A 9,004-nucleotide genomic window follows, 5' to 3' on the forward strand; every position below is an offset into this window, starting at 1 on the left:
ACAATGGGCCTAATGATACCATTTGAGATAATGTGCATTCTCAGATTGTAAATTGCGTTCTTATTATTAAAGATCATTTAAATTTAAACTTTGTATTTCTAAAGTACCTGAAAACATTTTATCCCTCTCTGAACTTTGGGATGTCTACAGAATAGTCAACTTCCTATTGCATTCCCATCTTTTAGGTCATGTGAATTGAGAACTAGGAAAGGGGCTGAGAGAAGGAGGCCTGGAGAATCACTTTCATAGGAACTAGAAAAGAGATTATTTAGATGTGCAACACACAGGGGCTCAGCAATTTTGGAGGCAGAAACCACTCATTTAACCTTTCTGGATGCAGTCGTTTCTCACTTCATTAGCCCAAAGTTCATTTTGATCTGGGAATCCCAAGCCGGGAACACAGTTCATTCCACTTGTAATTCAAAACACCTGGACTCCTTTGGCTAGAGGCCACATCCTGGGGCTGGCTCATCTTTCCGTGGCTACCTGGGTCTTGCCTCAGCCTTCGCTACAACAGCAAACACATCATGAGGAAAGATTAATTTTAGTGTAAGAGGGCCAAGAAAAACAACTGATAATTTAAAATATTAAAAACCTATTAGCTCAGACAATGAGAAGCCAACATTAGCCCTAAAGTAAGAAACATGCCTAATTAAGGAAGCAAGAGCTGTTATAATCAGCCTACCAATTACTGAGAATTAGAGCAAGATACCTTGGAAGGGTAAAGTGATTGTAATAAAAGTGTTGTCAGAGCTTAATTAGATAAAGAAAACACAGTTTGCACGCTGATAACTTTGATATTTACTCTGTCCCTGCGACCACAATGATGAAGGAAGCAACCCCATCCTGAGTCTCAGGGTCACCTGTAGACCTGTGGAATGTGTGCCTTGATTCAACTTTTTGAAGACATAAACAGTGAAAAATAGGAGGTGTGAATGCCAGCTCATTGGTACCAGCAGGTTTTTTTTTTTTAATTGTACTTTAAGTTCTAGGGTACATGTGCACAATGTGCAGGTTCGTTACATATGTATAGATGCACCATGTTGGTGTGCTGTACCCATTAACTCGTCATTTACATTAGGTATATCTCCTAATGCTATCCCTCCCCCCTCCCCCCACCCCACGACAGGCCCCGGTGTGTGATGTTCCCTACCCTGTGTCCAAGTGTTCTCATTGTTCAATTCCCACCTATGAGTGAGGACATGCGGTATTTGGTTTTCTGTCCTTGTGATAGTTTGCTCAGAATGATGGTTTCCAGCTTCATCCATGTCCCTACGAAGGACATGAACTCATCCTTTTTTGTGGCTGCATAGTATTCCATGGTGTATATGTGCCACATTTTCTTAATCCAGTCTATCATTGATGGACATTTGGGTTGGTTCCAGGTACCAGTGGGTTTTAAACTGGATATCTACCTTCACCAGTTGTGATGTATATAGATAACACTTGTAGTGCAGTATGGCGACTTTCTAGTTTGTGTTTTGCAAGTTCATCCCTAAATTCCCAATCACTCCTCTTTTCTGCCTGCCTTTCTTTCCAGATTTTCTTGGCCCCTCAATACAACAGAGAGAAAAAGCAAGAATAGGAAGTGGCATTCCAATCAGTCTCTTTGCTCTTCCAGGATTCAATCACAGGTTTGCTTCAGTTCAACAAGCCTTTTATTGACTGGCCCCTTTGCCAGGCACTGTGCTGGGAGCTGCAAAGATAATTGGGGCTTCATTTTAACAGATTCAAACCAAAGACCTTCTTCATACTTGGCACTGGCCACCCTGCTAGCCATTGTTCCTCACTCACACAATGTCAGTGTGCTTCTTTCTTAGCTGGAGGCTGAAAGTCTAAAACATTTGCACTATTATCTGCCCCCTCACCACTAGTCTTAGTATAAGGCCCTAAGGTAATTATTGGTTGTAGTACTGATGGTAGAAATAGAAGAAGAGAATGGGTCAAATATGATTTTTTAGTATGGACAACCGATTTGGTTTTCTATAAAAATTGACAATTGTCTCAGCTACTCAGGAGGCTGAGGCTGAAGGATGCCTGAGCCCAAGAGTTCAAAGCTGCAGTGAGCTATGATCATGCCACTGCATTCCAGCTTAGGTGACAAAACAAAACACAAAACAAGACAACTTGTAGTGATATTTCCATCAAAATATATTAAATTTCAAAATTTTTAAATCCATGAAGATTCTATTTTTTGTATGTTAAATGTATGACAAACCAAAATTAAAAAAAATTTTGTGGATACATACTAGGTGTATGTATTTATGGGGTATATGGGATATTGATACAGGCATACAATGTGTAATAATCACATCAGGTTAAATGCAGTATCCATCACTTCAAGCATTTATCCTTTGTGTTAGAAACAATACATTTGTACTCTTTATTTTTAAATATACAATTACATTATTTAATCGCAGAAGCTTTTTAACTTGCTGTAATCCCTTTTGTCCATTTTTGATTTGGTTGCCTGTGCTTGTAGAGTATTACTCAAGACATCTTGGCCCTTTACAATGTCCTGTAGAATTTCCCCAATGTTTACTTTTAGTAGTTTCACAGTTTAAGTCTTTAATCCATTTCATCTTGATTTTTGTATATGGTGAGGGATAGAAATCTAGTTTCATTCTTCTGTCTACTGATATCCAGTTTACCCAGTACAATTTATTGAAGAGATTATTCTTTTTTTTTTTTTTTTTTTTTTTTTTTGAGACGGAGTCTCGCTCTGTTGCCCAGGCTGGAGTGCAGTGGCGCAATCTCGGCTCACTGCAAGCTCCGCCTCCCGGGTTCACGCCATTCTCCTGCCTCAGCCTCTCCGAGTAGCTGGGACTACAGGCGCCCACCACCACGCCCGGCTAATTTTTTTGTATTTTTAGTAGAGACGGGGTTTCACCGTGGTCTCGATCTCCTGACCTCGTGATCCACCCGCCTCGGCCTCCCAAAGTGCTGGGATTACAAGCGTGAGCCACTGTGCCCGGTGAAGAGATTATTCTTTACCCAATGTATGTTTTTGGCACCTTTGTCAAAAGTGAGTTCACTGTAGATGTACAGATTTGTTTCTGTGTTCTCTATTGTGTTCCATTGGTTCATGTGTCTGTTTTTATGCTAGTGCCATGCTGTTTTTTTCACTATATCTCTTTAATATAATTTGAAGTCAGGTGATGGGATTCCTTCAGTTTTGTTCTTTTTGATCAGGAGAACTTCGGCTACTCTGGGTCTTTTTTGGTTCCATATAAATTTTAGAATTGTTTTTTCTATTTCTGTGAAGAAAGTCATCAGTATTTTGATAGGGATTGCACTGAATCTGTAGATAGCTTTGAATAATATGGGCCTTTAAAAAGTATTAGTTCTTCCAATCCATGAACATAAAATATTTTTTCATGTTTTTGTGTCCTCTTCAATTTCTTTCATCAATATTTTATAGTTTTCATTGTAGAGCTCTTTCACTTTTTGCCTAAGTATATTTTCAGGTATTTTATTTTATTTGTAGCTATTGTAAATGGAATTACTTTATTTCTTTTTCAGATTGTTTATTGTTGGCGTATATAGAAAAGCTATTGATTTTTGTATGTTAATTTTGTATTCTTCAGCCTTAATGAATTTGTTTGGCAGTTCTAATTGTTTTTTGGTGGAGTTTTTAGGTTTTGCCAAATATGAGATCATATTGTCTCCAAACAAGGATAATTTGACTTCTTCCTTTCCAATTTGGATGCCCTTTATTTATTTCTCTTGTCTGATTGTTCTACCTAGGATTTCTAGTACTGTGTTGAATAACAGTGATGAAAGTGGATATCCTTGTAGTGCTCCAGGTCTTAGAGAAAGGCTTTCAGTCTTTTCCCATTTAGTATAATACTAGCTGTGGGTCTGTCATATATGGCTTTTATTATGTTGAGGTACGTCCCTTCTAGACCCAGTTTTTTGAGTTTTTATTATGAATGAATGTTGAACTTTATCAAATGCTTTTTCAGCATCAATTGAAATGATCATATGTCTTTTGTCCTTCATTCTGTCGACATGATGTATCAGATTGATTGATATGCATACGTTGAACTATACTTTCATCCTTGGGAATAAATCCCACTTGGTCATAATGAATGATCTTTTTAATGTGTTGCTGAATTCAGTTTGCTAGTTTTTTTGTTGAGGATTTTTGCATCAATATTCATCAGAGATATTAGCCTGTAGTTTTCTTTCTTTATGTGTCTTTCTCTGGTTTTGGTATCAGGGTAATACTGACTTTGTAGAATGAGTTTGAAAGAACTCCCTCCATCTCTATTTTTGGAATAGTTTGAGTAGGATAATAATTACTTCTTCTTTAAGTATTTGGTAAAATTTGGCAGTGAAATTATTGGGTCATAGGCTTTTCTTTGCTAGAAAACTTTTTACTATGGCTTCCATCATATTACTTGTTATTGGTCTGCTCATGTTTTGGTTTTCTTCATGGTTCATTCTTGATAGATTGTATGTGTCTAGGAATTTATCCATTTCTTCTAGATCTTGGAATTTATTGGCATATAGTTGCTCATAGTAGATATTAGTGATCCTTTAAATTTCTGTGGTATCAGTTGTCATGTCTCCCTTTTTATCTCTTATTTATTTGGGTCTTCTCTCTTTTTTCTTAGTCTGGATATAGGTTTGTCACTTTGTTTATTTTTTTCAAAATGCAACTTTTTGTTTTCTTGAATTTTTGTATTGCTTTCTTTATTTCAATTTTATTTATTTGCGCTCTGAACTTTATTATTTCTTTTCTTTGATTAACTTTGGGTTTGATTTGCTCTTTTTTAGTTCTTTGAGATGCATCATTAGGTTGTTTATTTGACGTTTACTTTATTTGATGTAGGCACTTGTAGCTATAAAGTTCTCTCTTAGCACTGCTTTTGCTGTATCCCATAGGTTTTGGAATGTTGTGTTTCCATTATCGTTTGTTTAAGAAATGTTTCAGTTTCCTTCTTAATCCCTTCAATGCCCCACTGGGCCTTCAGGAGCATACTGTTTAATTTCCACATGTTTGTACAGTGTCTAAAAGCTCTCTTTTTATTGATTTCTTGTTTTATTCCATTGTGGTCAGACAGAAGATGGTTTGTTGGCCATGTTGGTCTCAAACTCTTGGCCTCAAGTGATCCACCTGCCTCAGCCTTCCAAAGTACAGAGATTACAGGCACAAGCCTCTGCACCTGGCCTCAGGCCAATAACTCTTAATTTGTCCCTTTGAGGCTATTTTCTACATCTTGTTAGCGTTCTTCATTACTTTGAATTCATTCTTCTTTTGTCTTCTCTGACAGGTATTTTCAAATAGCCTGTCTCCGAGCTCACTAATTCTTGCTTCTGCTTGATCAATTCTGCTATTAAGAGACTCTGGTTTTTTCTCGGGCAACATGGTCTAATAGGAAACGCTCCGGTCTGCAGGTCCCAGTGAGACCAACACAGAAGGTGAGTGATTTCTGCATTTCCAACTGAGGTGCCTGGTTCATCTCATTGGGACTGGTTAGTCAGTGGGTGCAGCCCACAGAAGGCAAGCAGAAGCAGGGTGGGGTGTTGCCTCACCTGGGAAGTGCAAGGGGTCAGGGAACTCCCTCCCCTAGCCAAGGGAAGCCATGAGGGACCGTGCCGTGAGGGACAGTGCGTTCCAATCCAGACACTATGCTTTTCCCACGGTCTTCACAACCCACAGGCCAGGAGATTCCCTCGGGTGCCTATACCACAAAGGCCCTGGGTTACAAGCACAAAACTGGGCAGCTGTTTGGGCAGACACTGAGCTAGCTGCAGGAGTTTCTTTTCATACTCCAGTGGCACCTGGAATGCCAGTGAGACAGAACTGTTTACTCCCCTGGAAAGAGGGCTGAAGTAAGGGAGCCAAGTGGTTTTGCTCAGCAGATCCCACCCCAATGGAGCCCAGCAAGCTAAGAACCACTGGCTTGAAATTCTCGCTGCCAGCACAGCAGTCTTAAGTCGACTTGGGAGGCTCAAGCTTGGTGCAGGGAGGGGCATCCACCATTACTGAGTTTGAGTAGCTGATTTTCCCCTCACAGTGTAAACAAAGCCACCAGGAAGTTTGGACTGAGTGGAGCCCACCACAGCTTGGAGAAGCCACTGTGGCTAGACTGCCTCTCTAGATTCCTCCTCTCTGGGCAGGACATTTCTGAAGGAAAGGCAGCAGCCCCAGTCAGGGGCTTATAAATAAAACTCCCGTCTCCCTGGGACAGAGCACCTGGGGGAAGGGGCAGCTGTGGACACAGCTTCAGCAGACGTAAACATTCCTGCCTGCCAGCTCCGAAGAGAGGAGCCATCTCCCAGCACAGCACTTGAGCTCTGCTAAGGGACAGACTGCCTCCTCAAGTGGGTCCCTGACCCCCTTGCCTCCTGACAGGGAGACATCTCCCAGCAGGGGTCAACAGACGCCTCATACAGGAGAGCTCTGGCTGCCCTCTGGTGGGTGCCCCTCTGGGATGAAGCTTACAGAGGAAAGAACAGGCAGTAATCTTTGCTGTTCTGCAGCCTCAACTGGTGATAACCAGACAAACAGGGTCTGGAGTGGATCTCCAGCAAACTGCAGCAGACCTGTAGAACAGGAACCTGACTGTTAGAAGGAAAACTAACAAACAGAAAGCAATAGCAAAAACATCAACAAAAAGGAAGACCACACAAAAACTCCATCTAAAGGTCACCAACAGCAAAGACCAAAGGTAGATAAACTAGCGAAGATGAGGAAAAACCAGCACAAAGAGTCTGAAAATTCGAAAAACCAGAACGCCTCTTCTCCTTCAAAGGATCACAACTCCTTGCCAGCAAGGGAACAAAACTGGATGGAGAATGAGTTTGATGAATTGACAGAAGTAGGCTTCAGAAGGTGGGTAATAACAAACTCCTCCAAGCCAAAGGAGCATGTTCTAACTCAATGCAAGGAAGCTAAGAACCTTGATAAAAGGTTAGAAGAATAGCAAACTAGAATGACAGTTTAGAGAAGAATATAAATGACATGATGGAGCTGAAAAACACAGCATGAGAACTTCGTGAAGCATACACAAGTATCAGTAGTTGAATAGATCAAGCGGAAGAAATGATATTAGAGCTTGAAGATCAACTTAATGAAATAAAGTGTGAAGACAAGATTAGAGAAAAAAGAATGAAAAGTAACAAACAAAGCCTGCAAGAAATATAAGACTATGTGAAAATATCAAACCTATGTTTGATTGGTGTACCCGAAAGTGATGAGGAGAATGGAACCAAGTTGGAAAACACTCTTCAGGATATTATCCAGGAGAATTTCCCCAACCTAGCAAGGCAGGCCAACTTTCAAATTCAGGAAATACAGAGAACACCAAAAAGATGCTCCTGAAGAAGAGCAACCCCAAGACATATAATCTTCAGATTCACCAAGGTTGAAATGAAGGAAAAAATGTTAAGGGCAGCCAGAAAGAAAGGTTGGGTTACCCAAAAAGAGAAGCCCATCAGATTGACAGTGAATGTCTCTGCAGAAACCCTACAAGCCAGAATAGAGTAGGGGCCAATATACAACATTCTTAAAGATAAGAATTTTCAATCCAGAATTTCATATCCAGCCAAATTAAGCTTCAGAAGTGAAGAAGAAATAAAATCCTTTACAGACAAGCAAATGCTGAGGGATTTTGTCACCACCAGGCCTGCCTTACAAGAGCTCCTGAAGAAAGCACTAAATATGGAAAGGAAAAACCAGTACCAGCCACTGCAAAAACAAATCAAAGTGTAAAGACCATTGGCACTATGAAGAAACTGCATCAACTAATGGGCAAAATAACCAGCTAGCATCATAATGACAGGATCAAATTCACACATAAAAATAATAACCTTAAATGTAAATGGGCTAAATCCTCCAATTAAAAGGCATAGACTGGCAAATTGGGTAAAGAGTCAAGACCTATCAGTGTGCTGTATTCAGGAGACCCATCTCACATGCAAAGCCACACATAGGTTCAAAATAAAGAGATTGAGGAAGATGTACCAAGCAAATGGAAAGAAAAAAAAAGCAGGGGTTGCAATCCTGTTCTCTGATAAAACATACTTTAAACCAACAAAGTTCAAAAAAATGAAAGAAGGGCATTACATAATGGTACAGAAATCAATGCAACAAGAAGAGCTAATTATCCTAAATATATATTCACGCAATACAGGAGCACACAGATTGATAAACCAAGTTCTTAGAGACGTACAAAGAGATTTAGATTCCCACACAATAATAGTGGGAGACTTTAACATCCCACTGTCAATATTAGACAATATTAGACAGAAAATTAACAAGCATATTCAGGACTTGAACTCAGCTCTGAACCAAGTGGACCTAATAGACATCTACAGAACTCTCCACCCCAAATAAACAGAATATACATTCTTCTCAGCACCACATAGCACTTATTCTAAAATCAACCACATAATTGGAAGTAAAACACTCCTCAGCAAATGCAAAAGAACAGAAATCATAACAGTCTCTCAGAACAGAGTGCAATAAAATTAGAACTAAGATTAAGAAACTCACTCAAAACCACACAGCTACATGGAAACTGAATAATCTGCTTCTGAACAACTACTGGGTAAATAACCAAATTAAGGCAGAAATAAGTAAGTTTTTTGAAACCAATGAGAACAATGACACAATGTACCAGAATCTCTGGGAAACAGCTAAAGCAGTGTTTAAAGGGAAATTTATAGCACTAAATGCCCACAGGAGAAAGCGGGAAAGATCTAAAATTGACACCTTAACATCACAATTAAAAGAACTAGAGAAGCAAGAGCAAACAAATTCAAAAGCTAGCAGAAGACAAGAAATAACTGAGATCAGAGAAGAACTGAAGGAGATAGAGACACGAAAAACCCTTCCAAAAATCAATTAATCCAGGAGCTGTTTTTTTGAAAAGATTAACAAATAGACTGCTAGCCAGACTAATCCAAGGACTTCATGTCTAAAACACCAAAAGCAATGGCAACAAAAGCCAAAATTGACAAATGGGATCTAATTAAACTAAAGAGCTTCTGC

The sequence above is a fragment of the Nomascus leucogenys genome, chromosome 3 (genome assembly GCF_006542625.1).
Source record: "Nomascus leucogenys isolate Asia chromosome 3, Asia_NLE_v1, whole genome shotgun sequence".
Classification (NCBI taxonomy): Eukaryota; Metazoa; Chordata; class Mammalia; order Primates; family Hylobatidae; genus Nomascus; species Nomascus leucogenys.